General features: G+C 40.1%; 1 protein-coding gene across 8 annotated transcripts in view; it reads right to left on the bottom strand.

Annotated features, from left to right (window-relative positions):
* IL1RAP (interleukin 1 receptor accessory protein) overlaps positions 1 to 26,762 on the bottom strand; it is a 175,347-nt gene that overhangs the window by 131,458 nt on the left and 17,127 nt on the right. The window contains exon 1 of one of the 8 annotated variants that reach the window (XM_016942499.4): positions 17,183 to 17,403. The exons of 4 other annotated variants lie outside the window; for them this stretch is intronic. The gene's annotated coding sequence lies outside the window, so the exon portion shown is untranslated. Of the gene's footprint in view, positions 1 to 17,182; positions 17,404 to 26,762 lie in introns of those variants that run through there. 3 more of the 8 variants (XM_016942496.4, XM_063807432.1, XM_016942501.3) reach the window with 3 other exon arrangements.

Here is a 26,762-nt window from a genome sequence, read left to right as displayed (position 1 = left end):
TAGATTTCCTGAGGGTGTTAAGGTATCCACTCAGGTATGCTTTTGTAAAGAACCCTTGCCTCTTTACCCTGTGTGTGGTGTTCTGTGCTTTGAGGAAAGGCAGTAAAAATACTTCAGGAAAGTGAGGAAACAGAACAGCTGAAATTGTAACACCTGGGTTACAAAAAGCCTGTTCTTTGGGTGGAAAGAGAACTTTAAAGTGAGAATGTCCAAGAACTATGGATGGATTTTTTTAAATTATTATTATTATTGTTGTTACAGACAGGTTCTTGCTCTGTTGCTCAGGCTAGAGTATGGTGGCACAGTCCAGACTCACTGTAACCTCAAACTTCCAGGCTCAAGGGACCCTCCCACCTCAGTTCCCCAAAGTGCTAAGATTGTAGGTGTGAGCCACAGTGCCCAGCGATGAATGGATTTAGAACAAGGACACAGCATGAACAAAGATATGTCCCAAGATTATCAGGCAGTGGTGCATAGAGTGAAATGGAAAGGTGAGCAATAGAATGGTGCCCTTTGAATATATAGAACACCAATGAGCTCTTGAATCATCAGGGGCTAAGTGGCCACTTGATGGTCATCACAACCTCTGAGCTTCAGTTTCTTCCCTTGTAATAATTCAGATAAAACTGACCTTGCAGAGCTGTTATCAAATCAGATGAGATAATGAACATGTAAGTGGTCTGTAACTTGTTTGGCACTTGGATACACATAAGGGAATACTGTTGTTACCACTCAGTAAAGCCCCGAAGTATTAATTTACTACGTAATAAGTATTTGTTTTTATAGGATCTTTCCTCTCAAAATGTTACTGACATGATTGCATAAGCCAATTTCATTTAAGCCAATGTTCTAATTGCATATACACTTCTTGTTCTTCACCTACTAGAAGCAAACATATCAGGGAGTTTTTAAGAAGAGTTATCTAGGCATACCATAAGGGCATCGGAGTTGACAATAGCAACCATAGGTGAAATCACTTTGGCTTGTAATGTACACTAGCATTTTTAATTCCCAGAATGGTCCAGAACATCTTATGATGACTCTGGGTCACCTCCTTAAGTGAGAACAGAAGAAAGTTCTGGGAATGCAAATTTTCCACCTTGATTATTATAATAGAATCCTCATTAATTGCCCCACTTATTCCCTCTCTAAGCCAGATCTAAAATACAGATCTGATAATGCCCCTCCCTTACTCGAGAATATTCATTGTGTCTCCGTGTCTTATAGGATTAAGTATGAATTTCTTAACAGAGCATTTAAGGTCCCCAAAAAATAGTGCCTCCTTGCATTCAATGATGATGTATTCACACATTATCTCCCGGTCAGACTGGGCTCTCTCCAGGGCAGGTTCCTGTTTCCCTCCTTCACTTTATGTTTTCATTATCTTCCCTTTCTCTAAGACAAAAGTCACTTCTGTTTCCTAACTGTGCAAAAATAGTTAAACTGGAATGATGTTTCCTAGAATTCCTTACTCTTTATGGTTCCAAGTTAGGGCTGCCCATAGAGAACTTTATTCAGAGGGTCTGTCTAGGCCTCTAGGTAGTACTGCAACTCACACACGTTGTTGCTGATCACTGGCTCACCTCCTAGATGGGGCAGCAGCCAGGCCCACTGCTCTTTCTTTTTCTTTTCTTTTTTTTTTTTTTTGAGTCAGAGTCTCGCTCTGTTGCCCACACTGGAGTGCAGTGGTGCTGTGATCTTCGGCTCACTGCAACCTCCGCCTCCCGGATTCAAGCAATTCTCCTGCCTCAGCCTCCCGAGTAGCTGGGATTACAGGTGACTGCCACCACGCCCGGCTAAATTTTTTTTTTTTTTCTTTTGAGACAGTCTAGCTCTGTCGCCAGGCTGGAGTGCAGTGGCGCGATCTCGGCTCACTGCAACCTCCGCCTCCCGGGTTCAAGTCATTCTCCTGCCTCAGCCTCCCAAGGAGCTGGGAGTACAGGCATGCATCACCACGCCCAGCTAATTTTTGTATTTTTAGTAGAGATGGGGTTTCACCATGTTGGCCAGATGGTCTTGATCTCTTGACCTCGTGATCTGCCCGCCTTAGCCTCCCAAAGTGCTGGGATTACAGGCATGAGCCACCACGCCCGGCCATTTTTGTATTTTTAGTAGAGAAGGGGTTTCATCATGTTGGCCAGGCTTGTCTCTTGACCAGGCTGGTCTCGAACTCCTGACTTCATGATCCACCTGCCTCGGCCCTCCCAAAGTGCGGGGATTACAGGCTGAGCCACTGCGCCTGGCTGCCCACTGCTCTTTCAATTCCTGCCAGATCTTCCCTTTAAACTCCTCCGTCTGAAGCCAGGCAGATGTGAAATTCCATGGCTAAGAACACCAATCTCTTCTGCAGAACACCTATATCATCAAACTAGAGACTCAGGGGCTCCAATCTGTCCTCTTCCACGTTACATCCAGATTTCATTTCTGACTGTCTGCCTGCCACAGGCAGAGGCAACAGCCTTCAACAGACTTCCTAACCAGTGCCTTCTCAGGATTTCTTAACTGTTCTCTCATCTCCCAAATATCCTGCCCTAGGCCTTCAGTTGCCCAGTCTCTCCCACAATTGTAGCTCTCTCTGATAAATCACACAATCCATATCATTTACTCACCCCAGTCAGACCACAATTCATTTACCACTTATCCTTACCAATCTCTCTCTGTCCAACCTGTCCATCACTTCAAGACTCACTTTAAATACAACTTCCTTATAAAGCCCTTCCTGAGTTACACAATTGTCTTTCCTCTGAAATACAAAAATGTTTTATTACCTTATATATCTTTTCAAAGTACATTATGTATTCTCATGCTGTTTGAAATACTGTATAAATTGTATTATAAACCCCTGTGTATGTTTTATCTTTCAGTTGTGTTTGTGTATTTGCTTTTTTAATTCTCTATATCTCACCAGTGTCTTGCCTACAGAAGTTTCTCAGAAAATGCTTATTGTCCAAAAGAGTAAATGAATTATCCCTACCAAGCCTCCCTTTTTATTAACGCAGGCAACTGAAACCCAGTGTTACTATGTGTGGTATCACCTCACTTATATGAAGACTGTTTCTATAGCAGCCATAACTTTTAACTTCCTTACCTTGGAAAAGAGTCTCTCTAGTCCACATTCAAAGCTATGTATTCTTATTATATGCCCGGTCCAACAAATTCATTACCCAGCTTCCTAGTCTACAGTAAAGTAGAAACTGTTAATTGTATGGGGAATGGAGAGCCAGACATGCCGAAAGCAATGAGAATTAGCAGACAATAAGAGAGAGAAAGGCCAGCAAATTTATGAACATCAGACTACACAAATTTAACAGTATATCAGTCTGGGACCATTTAGTATACAAGTAAATGATCTCACCTCAATAAATTCCAAAGGAATTACAGTCCACTCCAATTAGCTGTGCTGCATAACTAAGATTAAGTAATGCTCCATATTTTAGAATAATCTCCTTCTGAAATTATTCTTAAAGCAAACATTTAAGAAGAAAGGTATATATTGAAACTTGCCATTTAAAAAAATCCTGCAGCAGTTCCCATTCTCAGAGAGAGAAAGATGAAAAAGGAAATGCATTTATTTTCTTATGTATTCATTCAGCAAATATATAGTGAGTGCCAATTATGAATCAGGCACCATTCTCGTGTGTGTGGGTGTGTGGGTGTGTGTAGACCTTTCCTTAAAATAATTTATCAAATAGTGTCAGGAACATAGAAACATTTGAACTTTACTTGGAAAATGTAGAAGGATAAAAGTTACACCTTTTAAACATCCCATAACAAGACCAAAAGCAAAAAAAAAAAAAAAAAATGTAAATAAGCACCATATTGGTTCCCTACAAAGAAGCAAACAAATGTAATCCACAAAATAGAACTCAGCTCATTGGTACCAGCTTCTTCCAGGTCAAAGTAAACTGTCAACTGGAATGAAACTTCCTGCCTTCCACATGCAACCTTTGCCTCATTTCTCTGCCAAATGTGTCTTCACTGCAGGGGAGGTCCCTGGAGACTCCGGAGGTGTTGCAACACTGCAAAATTTGCTTTCAAAGAAAAATGTGGCAAAACACAAGAAATATTTGATTTTATCACCACAGCCCTGCAAAACACACATAGAGGCAAGCATGTCAAGCATGTCACTTTTTATTTTTATTTTTTAGTTGTAAATTTGGTTTACGACTAAAATTTGTATATGGCTGCAGTAAGGATTGAATGAGATAATGAAACTAAGACATTCAGCACAGCTCCTGGCACACAAGAGGCACAGGATCAATATTAGGTCCTAAACCTCCAGCAAATTCTGTAAATTAACCTCATTAAGTGTTATCTGGGGCAAAACTTTAGTCTTCTGCTGTTTTTTCCTTGTCACCCAAAATGCTCTGGGATCATCGCTGGAATACAAAGTAACTTTCCAGCAAGGTAGATCCAGGCTAGGGAGATAGATAGGCAAGGTTGGAAGTGCTGCCTTTAGCTATGTCAGATGTATGGAGGAAAAAAGGGTGGTCACACAGCACCTTTTGCTCTCATGCTGTTCTCCAGAACTGGCCTTCCTTCCTATAAGAGGGCCTTTCAGAATCCACACTGCATGCCCTGCTGAGGGCAGGGTGCCAGGATGAGCCCTGGAACAAAATTAACATCACTGATTATATGATTGAATCTTTGGCTTTGATTTTTAAAAGAAAGTTAATAAAACAAGCACAACTAAAAAACTGCCTGGTACATAATTGTAATCATGTTTGAGGAGGTTATTTTAGTTCAAAAAATAATAAAAACAGTTCAGATAGACTCAGCTCTAATTATGTTCCAGGAACTGTGCTGAGTGCTTTACATGCACACTTCATGTAATCCTCACAACAGCCCTACATTTGTGCCAACAACATAGATGAAGAAAGAGGTTTAGAGATGTTAGTAATTTTACCATATCACAGAGGTAGTGAGTACCTTCTGCCTACCTAGGTTGTCTCAGTCTAAAACCCACGTTTTTATCACTATTTGCTAATGAAATGATACAACTTGAAAGAATAGGTCACAGATTAATTCACTGATTCAATATGCTTATTGAACTATTCCTTCATATAAGGCACCACAAAGTAAGTGGGACAAATAGAGGTGAATAAATGTGCAGGTTTACTTTTTACAATCAAAGAGCAGAATAGTATAACGATTAAGCTTGCTCAATTTCCAATATTGACTCTACCACTGATCAACTCTGTGATTCCTGGTCTCAGTTTTGTCTTGTGTAAAATGGTGATTATAACTTCACCTGCCACATACGGTTATTCCGAGACTTCAGAAAGAAATTATTTATAGAAAATTTGAAATGGAGTCTGGCATATGTTATCAAGCTATTTTAAACTCATATTATGAAGAGGCATGTATGAGATTATATGTGCACGGGCCCAGTAAACACATCACGGAAGAGATGACCTGTAAGCTACTTCTTCAAGAGTTAGGTACCATTTAAATTTGTAGAGTCAGAAAGAAGAAATTGATCTTGTATGGAATTTAATTTGCCTTTCACATGCTTACTCTTCACTACGACAGATTTCAGAAACTGGTAGCTAAAGTTTCATAAGGAAATAGCTCTAGGTTCAGTGTTTTGGGGAATTGATTACATAAAACACCTACACAAGAACTGCAAAATTTCCAGCTGAATTGAATTGAGCAATAGTGCATACATTTCCATCCATTACTTAATGCATTTGGAAATAAGAATGGTATCATTTGAGAAAAAGCAAAGCCACATCTACATATATAGGTTTTCCCTATTTTAGCTGGGTTTTTGTTTTCCCTTTTGAAATGTTCTAATGGGAATGAGAGCCTATGAATGAAACATCAATGAAACCAAATTGTCTTTCTCATCTGTTCATAACAGCCTACATGATGAAATCAGAGCAGTTGGTCTTCTCATCTTATAAATAAGTTCTTCCATTTTCCTTCACTCTCTGTTCAAGGCTCTAAATACCTTTGACCTGCTCATCATCCTGCTTCTGTCTTTTCAGTGACTTCCTGCTACACTTTGCGTAAAATCCAAACTCCTCACCATAGCCTGCAGACCAGTCTGACCTAGGCCTTGCCTATCTTAGAACCTTATTTCCAGCTCTTCACTGCCTCTTACTTGGCGCACCACCTCAGTGACGACCTCAGGCCTATCCTGGGTCCTTCTCAGGCTTTTGTCTTAGTTCAAATGTCAGTTTCTCGGAGATCACTTCTCTGACTAGTCTACTTAAAAACTGTCCCTCTTCTATGTCCCTCCAACGTTGGTTGCTGTTTTAATCTTAGCCTTTCATTTCTTGTCCTGAAATCACTTCTATTTCTTCTGTTTGTCTGTTGTCTCTTGACTCATATGTACATATTTTCATCTTTCTCCCTATCGCTATAGCAACCTAACAAACACTTCAACACCTCTGTTTCCTCAGGTAGCTTTGAAAAACTCCTAAATATATAGAAAAATAGACACTTATTTTTACATACACATATATACATGTACACACGCATATATATGTACATAGACATAAATTATTACTTCAATATTTAAATATATACTCAACACTCCAAAAATACACACATACACTTATATATACATATGTACATGTATGTGTGTAAATGTGTATATATATGTGTGTATATGTACATATATGTATGTCAAATTTTATTTCAATATTACATGTATAATTTACTGTCTTATCCGGTTCTATCTCTTTCTACTTCTTGGGGACAAATAATCACACTAACATCTATCCATACACTTATTTATGTATCATTGCCTCCTTATTGGCCATTTGCTATTTGCTAGAAACTATTCTCGGCACTTGGGATACAGCAATAAGCAAATCAAGTGTCCCTGTCCTTGTGGACTTTATAATCTATTGGAGGTGAGATAAAAAATAAGAAATGAGGAAAGGATTTCTTATTCAATAAATAATGCTGGGGTAACTGGCTAGCCATATGAAGAAGATTGAAATTGAACCCCTTCCTTACATCATACGTAAAAATTAACTCAGGATGGATTAAAGACTTAAAACCCTGGAAGACAACCTAGCCAATGCCATTCTGGACATAGGAATGAGCAAAGATTTTTCATAATGAAGACACGAAAAGCAGTTGCAACAAAAGCAAGTATTGACAAATAGGATCTAATTAAAGAGCTTGTGCACAACAAAAGAAATGATCAGCAGAGCAAACAGGAAACCTACAGAATGGGTGAAAAATTTTGCAAACTATGCATCTGACAAAGGTCTAATATCCAGCATCTAGAAGGAACTTACACAAATTTACAAGAAAAAACAACCCATTTTAAAAAAATGAGCAAAGGACATGAACAGACCCTTTCCAAAGACATACATGAAACCAGCAAGCATATGAATAAAACATCACTAATCATTAGAGAAATTCAAATCAAAACTACAACGAGATACCATCTCACACCAGTCAGAATGGCTACTATTAAAAAGTCAGAAAATAACAGATGCTGGCAAGGTTGCAGAGAAAAAGGAACACTATACACTGTTGGTGGGAGTGCACATCAGTTCAACCATTGTGGAAGACAGTGTGGCAATTCCTCAAAGACCTACAAAAAGAAATACCACTCAACCCAGCAATCTCATTACTGGGTATACACCCAAAGGAATATAAATTATTCTATTATAAAGACATATGCATGTGTATGTTCACTGAGCACTATTCACAATAGCAAAGACATGAAATCAACCTAAATGCCCGTCATTGGTACACTGGATAAAGAAAATAGGGTACATATACACCGTGGAATACTATGCAGCCATAAAAAGGAATGAGATTATGTCCTTTACAGAAACATGGATAGAGCTGGGGACCATTATCCTTAGCAAACTAACAGAGGAACAGAAAACCTAATCCTGCATGTTCTCACTTAGAATTGGGAGCTAAATGAGAACACATGAACACATAAAGGAAAACAACACACACTGGGGCCCATTGGAGGGTGATAGGTGGGAGGAGGGAGAGAATCAGGAAAAATTACTAATGGGTGCTAGGCTTAATACCCGGGCAATGAAATAATCTGTATAACAAATCCCCACGACACAAGGTTACCTAGGTAACAAACCTGCACATGTACCCCTGAATTTAAAATAAAAGTTAAATTTTAAAAATAGACTAAATAAAATAATAAAATAGTATGTGTAAGCTTATAAGGCACCAAATGCCACAGAATAAAGGAAAAATAAGAGTAGGGTAAGGGAGATCAGGATTTCAGAGAGCAAGCAGCCCTATTCCTGCTTCCCCTACCCCAACCCATGCAAATTCAAGCAATCCAAGTAGGCTTCCCTGAGGAGATATTGAACAAAGACTTTAAGCAAATGAAAGAGTTAGCCAAGTAGTTATCTAGGACATTTAGTTAGAGAGGAAATAAAATGTAAGTTAAACAAAGTCATGCAAGGTATTTCAAAGACTGGCTTATACAGTAAGTAAAACTGTGTTTTAGGCACTTCATATGTATTAAATTACTTACTTCTCCCCACAACCCAATGAGTAACATAGAAAAGTTAAATAACTTCCTTAGGTTTACACTGAGGGAGCAGAATTTGAATCCAAATTCAAACCCCTACAATATCCTGCCTCTCAGTACTGAAAATTCTAATCCAGTGATTCTTAGATTTCAGTGCAGAAATCCTAGATATCTGCTCATTTCAGAAGGTATCCACATGATTCTGATGTGAAAGATACATGGACTGCAATTTATCACTGGTCTAATTCCTCCTACACATGAAAGATTCTGAGATATTTTAAGGTAAATATTACATTCATTTCCTATCCTTTGCCATCCCAATTGTTTGCCAAATTGTGGCACATTCTCTTAGACCAGCTGGGGCATCTTCTTGATATACTCCCCCTCTCCATCTGAGAGAGGCTTTGGGTAAACAGCAGCACTGAATGAAGAGGAAGGAATGAATATTTACTGAGTGCCTTCTAGGTGCCAGCTATTAAAAGCTAGAGGCTTAATATATTTTTTCTTACTTGAACCTTATTAATAAATAGAGATAGATAGATAGATAGATACATAGATAATAGGAAGGAAAGAAGAGGAAAGAAGGGAAGAAGGAAGGAAGAGAAATGAAGAGAGGGAGGGAGGGAGGGAGGGAGGAAGGAAGGAAGGAAGGAAGGAAGCAAAGGCAGGCAGGCATGTTTATTACCATTTTACAGGTGAGAAAACTAAGTCTGGACAGGCTAGGCATGCAGTATCTAGAATTCAAACCCAGCCTGATTCCGAAGCTCAGCCTACTTCTTACTATCTACTCTATTCATTCAATCTGCTGCCCCCACCACTGTCTCACTCTGTAATTGGGAAACTGAAGTATAATCTTCCAGAAAAGTGCTACTTAGTGTGTATTACCATTCTCAAGTCTCCATCATTTCTATAAACAGAAACAACTCACATTTTAATGAGAGTCAAGCTTCTTCTGTGGGCACTAAGAGCTCAAAAGAAGAAAGCAGAAAATGTGTACTCAACGCTAGAATCCAAACTAAAGCAAAATATTTTCTCCTTTATTTTGTTGTAGAAAACTATGGAGATTAACAGTGATACAGAACTTGCTTTTTTTTAAGAAAGGCTCTATTATCATTTCCCAAATATTAAATGTCCATGTGCCTAACCGAGTCATCTACTTTTTCTTCCCATCCCCAAACCTGGGTCCTGAAGGGGATGGGGCAGATGGGGAATGATCTGTAGGTCAGAGTAATGTGGCAGAATCAGATCCTTAAGGACATAAAGGGGTCTTTATGGATCTGACTCTCCGTGCAGTACCCGGTTGTAATTCTCACCGAGGCCAATGAGATACCTCCTAAGACATTGTTCTACAGTCACAGATTTATAAAACTCTCTACCTTAGACATAATATTTTCCAAATTGCTCATTTTCGGGGTGAAAGCAAGAAGTCTGGAGAAGGAAACGCAACTAACCAGGACCAGGGCTGATTGACTGAGGAAAAAAAAAATGACATAATCTTGGAGTTAGAAAACTAGGGTCCAAGTCCCAGTTCTACTATTTATTAGCTACTTGGCCGTAGTAAATATGTAGCCCCTTTGAGACTCAGGACGTAAAACATTAGCAACACCTGCCCTGATTACCTCAGAATTATTGCAAAAAAAAAAGTTACATGTGTATACATTTGCATATACAATAACAAGCATTTTGACAACTTAAAGTTCTATATTTTAAAAAAGCTGTTATTATTTCAACCTGGATCTTTCTTTTTCTAATTTAGTATCCATCTGGGCATGCAATGGAACAATTCTCATTGCTGTTGTTAATTGTAATAGAGGTTAAAATCCCTATGCATAAGCCTCTTGACAAATGTCATGGCATATGATTGACACTTACCAAAGGCCTGACAAGATGGGTTTTATTATCCCCATTTTACAGATCATAAAAATAAGGCAAAGATAGACCAAATAATTCGGCCAAAGTCAAACCCAGGCAGATCAGTTTGACATCAATGTCCACTATATTATGGAAACACAATTTTAAGTTGCCATAGCATGTAACCATACTGGCGTTAAGAAACTGCTATCAATGAAAGGAACATTTCCAGACATAATGCTTATAAAATGACTGCTTCTCATTTCTCTTGCCATTAGCATTGATTGGCAGAGGAGGAAGCCGTGTAATCATGAGGACTTTCGTGCCAGAAAGGTAGAAATCACAAGCATCTGCTGGATATAAACTAGACATAAAAGGTTACCTGTTCTCATGTTCAACAGAAAATAATAGTTGAAGTGATGTAAATTCTTCAATGCTTTTAGAAATCTTGAGATCGAAGCTCATTGCAGCTGCCCACTTCAATGGAAACTTCCTACTTTCTCTCTGGCAATTTATTTATGACACTTGACACTGGTCTTGCTGTCAATATATGCAAACGGGCACTTCAGCATCATCCTTCACCGTGTTTTCTGCAAAATGCCCTTTATTATTAGGACAGAAACGGGTTTTCCCATCATTGAGCCAATAATGTCTAACCTTCTTGGAGCCTATGACTCCTTATCATTGTCTGATTTTGTGACCATAGAATTAAAGGAAATTAAAACTACTTTATTAGTCTGTAGAGGCAAACTTTGACACAACTAATACTATCGATAAAGCACGAGAAATCCAGAAAGTCAATTTTGGGCCTACTGACATAATATGAACCCATCATGCATTTAATTTTGCCCTTCTTATATATGAGTCACTGTGCTAGGCACAGGGCAGAATAAACTATATCCTCAGCAGATATTTTAAGGTAAATATCACATTCATTTCCTATCCTTTACCATCCCAATTGCTTGCCAAACTGTGGCACATTCTCTTAGACCAGCTGGGGCATCTACTCAATATACTCCCCCTCTCCATCTGAGATTCATTAAATGAGTAATGATTTGGGTAAACAGCAGTGCTGAATGATGAGGAAGGAATGAATATTTACCAAGTCCCTTCTAGGTGCCAACTATTAAGAGCTAGGGGCTTAATATGCTCTATCTTTCTTTAATTTCACTAATAAATAGAGCTAGATAGAAACATGATTGACACACAGATTAGATAGAGACATTTGTAAGTCTCTCAGCTGATGGCATGGCTTATTCTGTCCTGTGCCCAATGGGGATGAACAAAAACAAAAGCACAAATTACAAATTCCAGGACCACAGTAAAAAAATAATAATAATAACAATAGAGATAGAAGATGTTATATGCATTTAAAAGGGGTTTTGTGAGCTGCAGAGAATCAAGAAAGGATTGGAGCAGTATGTTTGGAAAGGAAAGAGTAGAAGAAGAGGAGAAGACAGAAGCTGAGGTAGTGTGATGTGAGGATACAGAGATGGGGCATTTACGAATCTGGTTATATGAGTTTCCAGATTTCATGGTGTGGTATCTAGTAAATATGCTGTAGTGGACCAAAAGGCTTTGCACTCAGGCCCACGCAGGTTCCAATCTTTACTAATTAGGAAACCTTGGGCAAGTCTATAAGTCTCTCTGAGCCTCAGTTCTTTCATTTACAAAAGGCAAATAATAATATATATCTGAGAGTTATTTTTATGTTTAAATGAAATGACAAAAGTACATGTGCCGATGAAATGCTGATTTCTCTTGCTCATCTTTGTTTGTTCAGAAAAATACATCTCCAGGGAATAAAACAATAAGAGTATTTTCTTTTTACTCCCCTTTCTCCATTTTAGCTTTAACTTTTGCAAATAGATGTGATTACAGAATCTCAAAGTTGAAAGGAATCTTAAAGATACACAATGCATTATAGCAGAAGAAATTTAGAGATCATCTAGTTTGGCTCTCCCACATTTTAGGTCCAAAGGTAAAGATATTTCTCAGTCACAGGCAAGGTAGTACCGGGATGAGGATGTAGGATGATAATTGGGTAGGTTATCAGTCTTAGTCTAAGTCCCCAGTTCTAGTCCAGAGGTGGGACAATTGGAAGTTCTTCCTAACTCTAGAATAAAATGCGTAGATGAGTCTCAGCATCATGTCTTGCTTTGTGCTGTTACACAGGCTGATATGGTTTGGCTCTGTGTCCCCACCCAAATCTCATCTTGTAGCTCCCATAATTCTCACATGTTGTGGGAGGGACCCAGCGGGAGATGACTGAATCATGTGGGGTAGGTCTGTTCCATGCTATTCTTGTGATAGTGAATGGGTCTCACAAGATCAGATAGTTTTAAAAATGAGAGTTTCTCTGCACAAGTTCTCTTTTTTGGCCTGCTGCCATCCACGTAAGATGTGACTTGCTCCTCCTTGACTTCCGCCATGATTGTCAGGCTTCCCCAGCCGTGTGGAACTATAAGTCCAATGAACCTCTTTCTTTTGCAAACTGCCCAGTCTTGGGTCTGTCTTTATCAGCAGCATGAACACAGACTAATACATAGGCCATGCTACGTAACTCTATGAGCCTCGGTTTCCTAAAAAAATACACAGGATTATTGTGAGGATTGAATGAGATGATATATTTAAGGTACTCAGCACAAATAATGATGGAGACAAGTAAAGAGTACCTGTTAAATTATGATGATCGTAATTTAACAGACTAATACATTGAAGGAGTTGTTGGCAGAAGACAGAATCAGTGTTTATTAAATGTTTTCTATGAATAAGACGTTGAAATAAATAGGGACTTAAGCTTCTAAGCAGGCGTCAGTGTCCCTATTTCCTAGCTGCAGAGCCAAAAGATCATCTCTATAGAATAACTTGCCTCAGATTTCAGCCAGACTCTCAAAATCCACACTACCACAGCTGCTAGAGAGAGTTAGAATAAAGTCAGACCAAAGGGATGTCTCCTAACAACCCTATCAGTGTAAACCATGCATTATCATTAAAAAAAAAAAAAAGGCAGCAAATGAATGGCTAACCTGAATTTATCCACCGAAATATCACTTACCAAATGTTCTGTAACCTTCCTATTCTTTTGTGTTTCTTTTTTCTTTTCTTCTTCTTTTTTTTCCGCGCAGAACAATTTCCAAAATGGGCAAAGAGCACAGTAGGTGGCTCTCTTTAATATTTCATGGGCAAGGCAACAGTGACTCACCAGATCCTACATCTGTGTCACCAGCAAAAGCCTGATGAAGTTGAGCAACAAATGAAGCTGTGTATAGGCTGGAGATAATCTTTGTTTTTTTCTACGTCCTCTGATTTCCTCAAGCCACATTCTGCTTTCCTAACCGTGCCAGGTAAGATGATGCTAACTGCTTACCTATGGGAGCAAACATATGCTCCAAAATGCCAAAAGCAAGGAGCAAAATGTTTCTTCTACAACTGCGTTTGCAAGCCTGTGTGCTTGCTACAAAGAAGAGAGATCTAATGGCCTATGAGAAGTCTCAGCAGATGAACAGCCCCACTGCCTGGGCCAGAAACAGATCCCTTCATCTTCCAACATGAGCCTCCAGCCATCACTTTCCACAAGGAGGAGTGAAACTCCAGACAAGTAATCAGCACCACCAGGAAGTAGTGGTCTCTTTCTGCAAATGCCACCTTTGCACATTATTCTGTCTACTCTACTCAGTACCCACAAAATTGTCAAAAAAAAAAGTTGAATAATGCTATGGACACTCATAACATTTGTTGTTCAATCTTCTTCCCAGCCTTTGAACTAGCATGAGGATGGCAGAGGGAAGAAACCACTCACAACAGGAAGAAAAGAGTGATATAATTCTGTACTTTATGTCTTCTTAGTTAGTACCCTTTCTCTTAGGAATCAAAGGTGTATTACATCCAACACAGGAGAGTAGGAAGGTTGTCTTAGAGACCATTGCTTTAAATACCCTCTTATGACAGTTGGCTCCACTAAACTCTACAGAACTGTGCTTAAGGATTGTTCTCTTCGCAAGAAAATACCCACTTTTCAACAAAAAGGATATCCTGAAATAACCAGACAAATAAGGTCAACCTTATAACTGAAGTAAATTGTTAAATATCTCATTGGCGAGGAAACAGAGTGTGATGGGAAATGCCCTAAACTAGACATGAAAAAGTGTGAACTGTATTCCCAGAGTTGAAACATACTAACACATGACCTCTAGCAACTTTTCATTTCTCTGAGTCTCATTCCAGTTATGTTCTAAATAAATTGAGACTAGCTAAGAAGAGATATCATTTAATGAGCACCTATTCACTACATGTACTTGACATTATTCTATTGAATTTATTCTTTACACAGATTTTTAAAGTAAGCATTTTTTTTCCATTTTAGAACTGGATAAAACAGAAACTTCAAATGATTAAATAAACTGCTCAATATCACCCAACTACTCAGGCATGAGAGCTGGAATTTGAAATCAAGTAGGTCTGACCACAAAACCTGGGCTCCTTCCTCTATTAATATTCTTGCCATGTCCTCCCAGGGCTATTGTGAGTAACAAGGAGTATCATATATGCAGAATGCACTTTGGAAATTTTAAAGTTCTATACATATATATGGTTTTGGTAACAAGTAATATAATCTGTATAAAGATATGGGTATAATTGACCAACCTTTCTTTGAAGAATCAGAACCAAAGGAATTAGCTTTTAATCTCCCTTCCATCCTCATGATCTGACCTTATTTTGAACATTTTCCTTTTCCCCCACAAGGCCCCTGTCTCTCAGGCACACATTCAGTCATATCCCAGCCAGCTCACCACAATGCATGTACATGGAACAAGCTGATAGAAGCAGGTGATCCCATCCTTTACTAATGCTTGGTGCGGGAGGTACCTAAGTGGGCACCACTGGGCTCTTATCTTCCATCAAGATGTATCACACTCTGTTCTCAAGCACTTACCAATACTGCATAGAAATGCTATGGCCTGTGCAGGAGGCAGCCAACTACAAATGCTGGACACTCAATTTAAGGACGCATGGCAAAGCCAGTAGATAGTAGTAAATCATTGCATGAAGTTCATCAGAATAAAATCAATTGTCATGAGAAGGGTAAGGGTGTGGGAGGGAATCCATTTAATTTTAAAATACCAATAATACAGGAAGACTAGTGTGGGCATGTGAATGTCTGTGTGTTCGTGTTTAAATAAGGCAAGTTTGTGTCCAGAAGGGTCTGCATTTAGCAGCATCTCTGTACAATCCAAAAGAAATATATGAGAATTTTGCTTGTTTTCTGATGCTAGATGAAAAATGTAAGGTTGCTCGACTGACCTAAGAGAGCAAGAATAGAAGGCTTAGAATAATCTGTAACACAGCTGCAACTTCCAACTTTCTCTTCTTGTCTTTCTGCCTCTCATCCATTTCAAGACCCTCTTTGTCAATAAAGGATGTCTCAGATCAGGGCAGTTCACAGGCCTGAGGTTTGACCTAAAAACTAGTAGGAAATTCATATCACCGAGAAACATCAATTTTACATTTCGAGCTAAGCATCCATGATCCACATCACATATGGACAACATTCAGAAAATTCTTATTATAAAAGAGCCGCTCAAATTCAAAAGAAGAAAGACACCACATTTACAGATTTTTAAAAAATGCCTCCGTAAGATAGTATGAAATCACCTTTCTGAAAACCCACTGTCTGCAAGGTTACTATGTAACAATATTTACAATAGTTGCCATTGGTTTTGAACCAACCAGATGCCAGGCCAGGCACTGTGCTAAACATGCTACTTGAATGATCCCATTTCATCCTTCCAACTACCCAAAGGGCTCATTGTGACCATTATAAATCTCCATTTTTCGGCTGAAAAAAAAAAAAAAAGAAAGGAAGAAAGAAAGAAAAGAAAAACCCAGTATCAGAAAGGTGAGATAACTTGCCCAAGTTCACACAGCTAATACATGGAAGAGCTGGAGTCAAAACTCAAGTCCTCTTTCTCATCCAGTAGCTAAACCAGGGATCTGTACAGCAGAGCAGCAGAATGCTTCGCGTGGCGCCCTGGTTCACAATTTCACAACCAGAAGGTGGAGGGAAGACAGGCTGTGGGCTAGCTCTTAAAGGAAACAGCAGAAGTTTGCTTTTATGTTTGTGATTTTCTCTTTAACTCAGCTTCCTTGCTCCCTCTCAGTATTTAGAAGAGGGAAGGGGCTCTATGGTTCCATGAAGTCAGCTCTTCCCAAGTGAGGGGCACCCTGTGCCTCACAGGGCCACTAGCTCCGCTTCCTCCGGGGCTGGGAAGAAACAGTACCATAGGAGGTCACCGGCGCCCGGGCCTCCCTCCTCTCTCCCCGTGCTCCTCCAGAAGCTGGTCCGACACCCTCGGCAGGGGCATCTTTCTGAGAAAGCAGGTCAGGGGAAGAGGGAGTGAGGCTGCAAGCAGCATTTTCCCAGGCTGTCACAGCTCTGCGCTGAGAGCGACGTGATACCGAGTGGGCATGCTGGGACACACCGCTTCCTTCTGTCCTCGGCGCTTCCAGCAGCGGTCTGGAGAAACCGAGGAGGAGATGGGGGCGGGGGGTGGTAGCGGGGAGGGGGCGGTGAGGAGGAAAACAAGGGTGGACCCCTCAAAGGGCTGAGGATGGGGGCGGCAACGAGCAGACGTCCCACAACTGCGTTACTTAAATCCCTGCAAAGCAAAGGTTCGAATCCGGGCTACAGTCCTAACTAGCAGTATGACCTATCCCAGCCGCTGCCTCGTTCTGTGCCTCAGTTTCCTCTTCTGTAAAGTAGGAGGGTTTAACGATAGGATCTCTAAGAATCCGTCTACCCTGAGATTCTGCGGCTTGGTGACTTCTGAGCCCTCACGGCGGCGCGAGACTCACCTTTCTTGGGAAGCTGAGAGGGCGCAGCAAAAGCAGCCGGGATGGGTGCAGCGTCGCCGGGCACTGCTTCCTTCTGCGCCTCTGGCCAAAGCGGACCCCGGAGACCTGGATCCCGGCAGTCTTCCCCAGTGAGCCTCTTACTTTCCGCCGCACTTTCTTTTCCCCCTTTGGGGCTCCTCCCCCGGAGCGGCGCGATTGGCCACGGCCTCACGGCTCAGGCCCCACCCGCCGCCTTGGCTCGCGATCCACCAGCGCTCTGGGCTTCCAGGAGCTGCGGCCGCGGGGCGGCGTCCTGGACGGTCCCTCCCACCGCCAGGAGGCGCGGCGCCGGGCCCGCCCGCGGACGGATGCAAGGCTGCGCTCGGCCCCTTCGGCTCCCCGCCACCGCCTGTGCGGGCTTGAGCGCGCTGGGAAAGGAGAGGGTTAGTCCTGCAGCGCAGCTCGGCACGCTGCCAGGCGCTGTGGGCAGCTACGCCCCTCACTACACACCGAGGCGCACACATGCGCTCAATGCAAGATCGTGCTCTCGCAGTTGAGATCGGTGCCACCCTGCCCTTTCTTCCTGTCTCGACGTATTTAGCAATCATGCTGCAAGGCCTTGAATCAATTCAGACTGCACGATTTTCGCAACCACCCTGTGCCGGCACAGAGCGCGGCAGGATGTAGATGCGATCTCCGCAGTCCTGAGCTCTTGCTGTCTTGAACTGACGTTCATATGAGCAAGCAACAGGACATGACAGCAAGACTAAATCTGTATTGTCCACTGGTAATATACCCATTGCCTAGCACAGTGCCTGACACAAAGTAGGCACTCAATACATGTATGGTGAACGAATAAAAGAACTAATAGGTTACACAGAAGAAAATAATCTCAAAACAAATATTTCCCTTCATTCATTTCCATTTCCCCAAGTTTTTGCAAGAGCCTTCCTTCAGCTGCCCTCTGCCACTGTAGATGGTAGTCTGTAATATATCCCGGGAAGCGTTATAAAGGCTTTCATTAAGTCATCTCTCTTGTTCAGGCACCTTCTGCTGTGTTCCTACTGCTAGAGCCTCATGATTTTTCCTGACTGGCAAGGCCCTTCATGACCCGTCCCCATTTCTGAAACCCCCTAACCAAAGCCACCTACCACACTGACAAGTCTTCGCACATACCTTGCTCATCACATCTTCTTTTCTCCTCCTCCTACCTAACTGAATCCTACTAATTTATTTTCAAGAATCAAGATTCAGAGAAAGCATTTAAGGAAAAGGAGAAAAAAGATGTGAAATAAGAAAAGGGCCCAGGTGAGTGGGAAGGAAATGAAACCAGCAGATGCCCGTGCTGCTAAAGGTGCACAGCAGTACGAAACTCAGAGGCTGCCCCTGCCCTGGCGGAGCTTCAGTTCCTAAGGTGAAGTATCAGTGTAATTGGAGCCATAGAAATGTTCATGATACTTTACTTCTTGACGTCACTTATGAAAATTAATTGCTCAAAATTTTTATTTATCTCTGGATACCTGGGACCCAGCACCTGCTCACAACATTGTCACTGAACCAAAGAGAAAATAATCCGAAAGAATTTAAAATGTCACCTGTATGAAGCAACAATAAAACTTTTTCTGATTTATTATTCATTCCTTAAATATATTCTGGGCACAGACATATATATATATATATATATATATATATATATATATATATATGGTACACTGAAACATTTACACAGTGCTTACAAAATAAAAAGGTGCAATCATAAGGACTTTGTGTATATTAACTCAGGTAACCGTCAATACAACCTGGAGGGTGCTATTATTATCTCCAGTTCGTAAAGGAGATAAAGGGAATTTAAATAACTTGACCAAGGCTACAGGCCTACAAGTGGAGAATACAAAATGAGACTAGAGACACTCGACGTTCATGCTCTCAGCCGCTACTCAGTCTCGTGTACTACCTAGAAGCCAAACAGATGCCAGTAATTCAGAATTGAACCAGATGTATTCCTGGACATTGAAGGGCTACTCATAGCTTAAGGAAGATAACATTAAGACGAATAATCATATAGACAAATATTCATAGTATATTGTAGTTTGAACACAATATAAATGGTTGGAAATGAAAATGATTAGTTAACCAATGCTGTCTACTCACACAATAAAATATTTGCATCATAACTATCATATTATGGAAATGTGTCTACAAAGAAAAAGGCTTACAAAATAAGGTTGAGTAAAAGTTGTGGAGAGATGAACACCAATTGAAAGGAATGTGAAAAAATGTTGATATGTTAGGATTACAGAAATAGAAACATCTCTTTTTCCTTTTACATTTAAGTGAAATAAACCAAGCACAGAAAGACAAATTTTGCAAATTCTCTCTCACACGTGGGAGCTAAAAATTAAACAAAGGAACTGAGATATGAGAGTAGAATGATGGTTACCAGAGGCTGGGAAGAGTAGCAGAGGCAAGGGAGTTGTGGGGAAGGGAGGATGGTTAACGGTTGCAAAAATATAATTAGCTGGAATGTATAATACCCAGCACTTGATAGCACAACAGAGTGACTACAGTCAACAATAATTAATTATGCATTTTAAAATAAGTAAGAGTGAAATTGGAATGTTCCTCAAAGAAGTGACAAATGGTCAAGGTGATGATACCCTGTTGTCATTACCCTGATGTGATTATTACACATTGTATGCATGTATCAAAACATCACATGTCACCCATACATATATACACCTATTATGTACCCGTAATAATTAAAAATGAAAAAATGTTATTCTAACAACTGAGAAAAATATTTTAAAGCTATACCCATTAAATATCCATCACATACTAAACATTTGATGAATAATAGTTGCCTAAATGAATAAATGAAGCTACAAATTCATTGATGTCAGTGACTAATACTGCTGGATGTATAGAAGATGCACAATAAAATATTTTGCAATTGATTGATGTATTTGGAAAGGTATTATTATTCTCTTCTTCTCCCAGCTTTTACCCTCCACCTTTTGTTTAGGTTATCTTTAATTATCTTGCTGTAGCTGTAAGACGTATCAGGAGTTTGCTAGTCTCTTGAACCCAATCCATTCAGACATTTATCTCTACCACTCCACAGTCAGCAACTGTAATGATCTTCACTTTGCCAAATGTGGTGATCAATTCTCTGTCTTCATTGTACATGTATCAGCAGCATTAGACACAGATAATCTGTTGCTCTTTCACACTCTCTCATACTTGACTCTTTGTTTTTCATGTATTTCATCTGCTGTTCCTTATCAGATTCTTATTGAATCCTCTACCTCTTCATGATCTCTGAAGGTTCCAGTGTCCTAGAGCTCAATCCTTGAAGTGGTTATATTCTCTACCTAGGAGAACTCAGACAGACACATAGCCTTCTAAAATATCAATATGATAATAACTTGCAAATCTAAATCTAAAGCCCAAACCAGACTTTGTATACCATATTACCTCCTTCATATCTCCTTCTTGGATGTTTTAAATACATCTCAAACTTTACATGTTCAAATTCAAACTTTATTTCTGCCCCACACCAAACCAGAGCTTTGTAAGCAACACTGTCTTTTACCCAGTTGCTCAGGTCAAAAAGTTGGCGTTATCACTCTCTCTCATTGCCTGTATACATTATATCCATAAACCTTCTGCTTCCTCTACATTCAAAACACATCTCAAATCCAACCACACTATTCCTCTTCTCCATCACAACAACCATGGTTCAAGTCATTGCCATCTCTCCCCTCACTGGTGTCCCTGCTTAAACTCTTACCCAAGGAGTCTATTGCCCTTACTTCAGAGACCCTTATAAATGAAAATAGAATAAATACAGGCTAGTGATTGAGGTCAAGGAATCTGAAGCCCAACTACCTGGGATCAAGTTTACATAATGTGGTCAAGTTACTTAATTTCTTTTTTTCACAGTTTTATTCTCTGAAAAATATGAATAACAATGACAATAATATACATTATAGTGCTGTTTTTAAATTAAATGAGATTATATAAGTAAAACACTTGGAATGGGGATTGGCACGTAGAAATGCAATATAAATATTCATTATTCTTTTACAAGAAATATGTCATTCTCTGCTTTCAAATAGTGATTTCTTATCATGATCAGATAAATTTCCATAGTCATTATGGCCTAAAAGTCCTTGTGTGGCCCTACATGATCCAGCACTGAGTTGCTTCTTTCAATCTCCCATAGCATGCTCCTTGCTGTCGACCAAACACACTAACATGTTCCCATACTAGGGTGTTTGCACCTGCTGTTCCCCCTTGCTGGACCGCTGTTCCCCTGTTGCTTGTTCTCTCCTCTTACTCACATCTTCATTAATGTCCCTGCCCCACTATAATCTTCCCAGCAAAGCTTTTCCTGACAACCAAGTCAAATAATACATTATGTAACATTTTAATTAATTTACTTATTGAATGCTGTTTTCACTAGAATGCTAACTCCGGGAGGGTAATATAATGTTTCCCTGGCAAACAGACAATATTTTGCACGTAGTACTCATTGAATAAACATTTGTTGAGTTACAAATTCAGTCCAAAACTCTCATGGTTAAACTTTGATACAAAGATATTAAGTGACTTATATATTGCCCTCTTCCTTTGATTTACATTTTTTTGGGAGATCAGAATCATTGGAAGACAAAAACTAAAACAACAAATTTTATATATATATATATATATATATATATATATATGTGTGTGTGTGTCTATATATATACGTATATATACACGTATATATATGTGTATATATACGTATATATATGTGTATATATTTGGCTGGGTACAGAGTAAAGAAAGCACATTATAGAGACATTTTATTTTGAGCTTTTGGAAGGAAGGTGAAGGGCAGGAGCCAAGAGAAAAGAAAAAAAAAAGTGAAAAAAGGAAAAAGTAATTATATCACCTTCCAAACCCTTTTACGTTTCCACCTTTTATACCCCTCAGCTCTTTTTTCCTCCATCCCCAGCTGACCCTTGTACCTGTTCTCTGGGTGTTCACATTTCCCCTCGCAGCACTTAGTTATGCCTGCCCCCACTTCCTCTGTGGTGCCCTGGGTTTCCAAGTCAGGTATCCCTCTTCCTTTTTATTGCATCTGTTTCTGACAAAAGCCTCTCTTCCTTCAGTTTGATTTGGCTAGGTGTAGGGAAATAAGCAGATTAAACAGGAATGATAAGATGTTGATTACTAAGAGCTCAACTCTACCTTGTTGGAGAGATATGCTAATTTGTTCAAACACATATACCCAACTATTGAAATTCAAGTCGTTTGGAAGAGGAAATTGGAAATTTGACTGTGCAGTGGGAGGCTTCACTCATTTCTTTTCTTTTCCTTTTTCGTTTTTTTTTTAGACTGAGTCTCGCTCAGTCGCCCAGGCTACAGTGCAGTGGTGTGATCTTGGCTCACTGCAACCTGCGCTTCCCAGGTTCAAGTGATTCTCCTCCCTCAGCCTCCAGAGTACCTGGGACTACAGGTGCCCACCACCACTCCCAGCTAATTTTTCTATTTTTAGTAGAGATGAGGTTTCACCATGTTGGCCAGGCTGGTCTCGAATTCCTGACATCAGGTGATCCACCCACCTCGGCCTCTCAAAGTGCTGGGATTACAGGCGTGAGCCACCGTGCCTAGCCAGCTTCACTCATTTCTATCCCTCAGCCTCACTACCTGGGTTACATGCAGTCCTGAAAGACAAGAGGGGAAAGGGGAACTTCTGGAACCCTTCCAATCTCTATTTATCTGCATAGGGTTGAAGCTGACTCCCATCACAGGGCACTACTCCCACGTGGAGGTGTCAAAGAGAAACACTGCCTGACGTTAGTTAAAGCCATGAAAACAGATTTTATTTAGTAACTATTGATAGCAGAGGAAACAGCTGAGCTTCATTCCTATTTGTGTAGAGGTTGTTTGGCCTTTTAAATGGAGAATGAGGGAGGTAGCAGAGCAGGATCTCAGTAGAGCCTGAGAAGTGAAATATTACTAAGGGTTTGATCAGTGCAAATGACTAGCTGTGCTAACTGTGACTGCTGGCTGGCACTTACTGACGTTAGAATTCTATTCTCCCACAGAGATTTGGAGACAGAGGCCCCATCCTTCCTGGTTATTACATTTAAAGGAATGGTGCACAGGTCCCTGAGAGAGACACTACTGAGTTGTAAAATATAAGCATTCACAAAAGTAAGCCTTTCTAAGTTGATTCTCTAAGAAGAGGAGGTCAAGAGCCTATAATCGGGTATTGGCTAGAGCAAACAGCAACCTCCTAGGAGAGTTGAGCTTTCTCAAGTAGGCGTTTTAATAGGGAGCTGGGGTCATCCTAGGGACATGACCTCATGCTGCTAGAAGCTATGCTAGAGTTTGGTCAAATCATTTAGTGCAGGGCTTTGGATAAAGTTAATATGTTCTTCCTGGCTAACACGGTGAAACCCCGTCTCTACTAAAAATACAAAAAATTAGCCGGGCGTGGTGGCGAGCGCCTGCAGTCCCAGCTACTCGGGAGGCTGAGGCAGGAGAATGGCGGGAACCCGGGAGGTGGAGCTTGCAGTGAGCCGAGATCGCGCCACTGCACTCCAGCCTGGGCGACAGAGCAAGACTCCGTCTCAAAAAAAAAAAAAAAAAAGTTAATATGTTCTGAGAGTTCTGCAGTTCTCAGAGGTCAGTAGATACTTGTAGTAGCAGAATCAGAATCCTATTGTCTGAGTTGCTTCTCCTTTAATGTCTGACTTACTGGTGATGCTCCTCCAGTGCCACCACAGGGCAATATCAGTGAAGGTGACAGGCAAAGGCATGTTTTCCAAAAGACAGCCTGTCTTCCTGGCCTATGGCCTAAAGCTCCTGGAGGCTGTTAGAAAGGACCTACTTTTCTTTCCTCGTTTTTCTTCTTCCAAACAGAAGCTTTGAAGCAAAGGTCAGGATTTTAATAAAGTCTTGGAGGATGGTTATTATGCATTGTTGACACTTTACTACATCAGGAAATTCAAAGGCAAGAATTTTGCATGCAAAAAGGGAAACTTACCTTTATGGTTCTAACTTGGCCTTGTAAGTAGTTAAGACATTTATCAGCTTCTAGCCTCCAACATCTGATCTAAATGGAAAGAATGTTCTTCATAGAGATACTATCACCTGTATTATTCCATAAGCTAAACCACTACAGTATTTAAGGGCAGACCTAATCTAAATTGGTCACAATCTGGTGAATAACAACCAATTGGTGCCAGTTAAAATTGTGCTAATATGTGCTTGTTCTCACAGCAGTATGAGTGAACTGTGCCATTCAGTTCTATTTTTTTTGTGCAGCAACAGGAAGACTGAATGATCCTCTAGCAGAGAGGCACTTATGTTATTCACCTTTGGAGAATAATTTTCAAGTACTCATATGAGATGCAGAGACTTTGTATGATATTCTTTCTCTGCCACCAACATTGAGAAATTTATTTTATCTTTTATTCATACATCTTTTCAAACGTGTTGAACATTTGCTCTATATGGGCAATGTGAGCATTGCTGAGATACAGTAGACACAGTTCCTTCATTATAGGCCAGAAGAGGAGAGAAGAGAAGAAGATAAAATGTCTACATGATTGTCAATACAAGGTTGAAATAATATTTCCTCTTCATTGAGCAATTGGCATTGAGCATGTGACAAGCCCTTTAAACATCAATTACTTCTCAACCTCACAATATCCTTAAAAGGTAGAAATTGTTTCTCTACTTTTAGCAATGAGAAAATGGAGTCAGAGAAGTTGATTTATCTAAGGCCACACCGCTAGTTAATGTTAAAGCCAGAAGCAAATCCCAGGTCTAACAGAGTCTAAAGGCCATACTTTTCCTATGCTACACTAAGGTCAGTAAGAAAGTTAAAATATAGTAATATCGGAGTATTGAGGAAGGAGTATTTTTTTTTTTGAGGGAGTCTTGCTCTGTCACCCAGGCTGGAGTGGAATGCCGTGATCTCGGCTCACTGCAACCTCCACCTCCTGGGTTCAAGCAATTCTCCTTCTTCAGCCTCCCTAGTAGGTGGGATTACAGGTGCCTGCCATCATGCCTGGCTAATTTTGTATTTTTAGTAGAGACGGGGTTCACCATGTTGGCCAGGCTTGTCTCTAACTCCTGACCTCAGGTGATTTGTCCAACTCGGCCTCCCAAAGTGCTGGGATTACACTTGTGAGCCACCACGCCCGGCCGGAAGGAGTACTTCTATTTAGAGCGTATCAAGGAAAGAAAGAGAGAGGGTATCACTAGAAGAGATTAGAAGGAGAGATAGAATTAAGGTTTATGGTGACAAAGGAGGAAGGTGTGAGACATAATGGGGCAGGGGAAGAGTATGCATCCATTCATCCACTCAGGTACTATTTGTTACAAAAATAAAATCACTGCAGAATAATGTGGTGAGTGCTTTATGAAAGATGGTATGGTACTCCATGTAAGCCCATTGGAAGGTGTTTCACACACCACTGAGAGGAGGGAAGAGTGAAGCAGGGTCAATTTTCCTACTCTATCCAGAGAACATGTGGCAGATGTTGGGAGAAATGGTTAGAAAACTATACTTGAATCAGGCATTGGAAGAAAAGGGGTGGGGTGGGGGGAGATATTACTTATGCTACTCAAAAAGCAAAACTGTAACTTATCTATTTGCCTTTGTGTTCCAGAATGGTGTTTGACAGAAAGAATGCTTGAACAAACAACTGAGAACAAATAAATGAGTTACTGATTTCTGCTGAGAGACAGGTGCTTTTTAAGTCTGTGCTTTTTGTTTAACCAATATTATGTTATCACACCATAGGATCTTCATGAACTGAGTATTTATTTTTTCTATTTAGGAGATATAGAAAAGTCTGAGGCTCTGGAAGGTAATATGGCTTGCCCAACATTGCAGAGCTAGGAATTCAGAAAACTGGATTTTAAAGTGTGACAACGTTAAATTATTTGACGTGGTTGTCAGGTATAATTTCTTGTAATTACTTTCCACTCTCTGCCTTGTTCTAAATGACAAACTAAGGCAGTGCTATGTTATTATTATTTTTTATTATATTAAATCAACATTTTATTGAGGTGTAACATGAATACATAAAACTGCACTAATCATATATGTAGAGCTTGATGCCTTTTAACAAAGGAAGTAAAACCATGTAACTAGCATTCAGATCAAGAAAATCATACTGCTACAGGCTGCATACTTTTGACTTAATATAATAGTCAATATCTTTATTCCTGTTGGCATTAAATACTTCCCCTTGTACCTTTTATTCATGCACGCACTATTCCTGGAAACTCATGAGTTATTGAGTCATAACTTGCCTAGAAAATGAGCTTGTTGGTGAATGATAGCTTCTCTTTGGGGAACACGTGTGCTCCCTCAACGGAGAGGTTGTCTTTATTAAGCAAGAGCACTAGAGGTAAACCTTGAGATTATTGGGCCTGAGGCAAATTTGACTGACTGAATTCCAAGCAGCAAAAGAAAAGCAGCAGTGAGACTTCTGCATCGAATTTTTAAGATGATCTATAATTAACATACTGGTTTGTAATATATTTATAATTGTAACCTGTAAAAGTTAAAATAGCCATTCAGATAGCCCAG

The sequence above is a fragment of the Pan troglodytes genome, chromosome 2, assembly GCF_028858775.2.
Source record: "Pan troglodytes isolate AG18354 chromosome 2, NHGRI_mPanTro3-v2.0_pri, whole genome shotgun sequence".
Taxonomy (NCBI): Eukaryota; Metazoa; Chordata; class Mammalia; order Primates; family Hominidae; genus Pan; species Pan troglodytes.
Note: the sequence above shows the minus strand (reverse complement) of the source record. Positions and strands in the feature narration are given on the sequence as shown.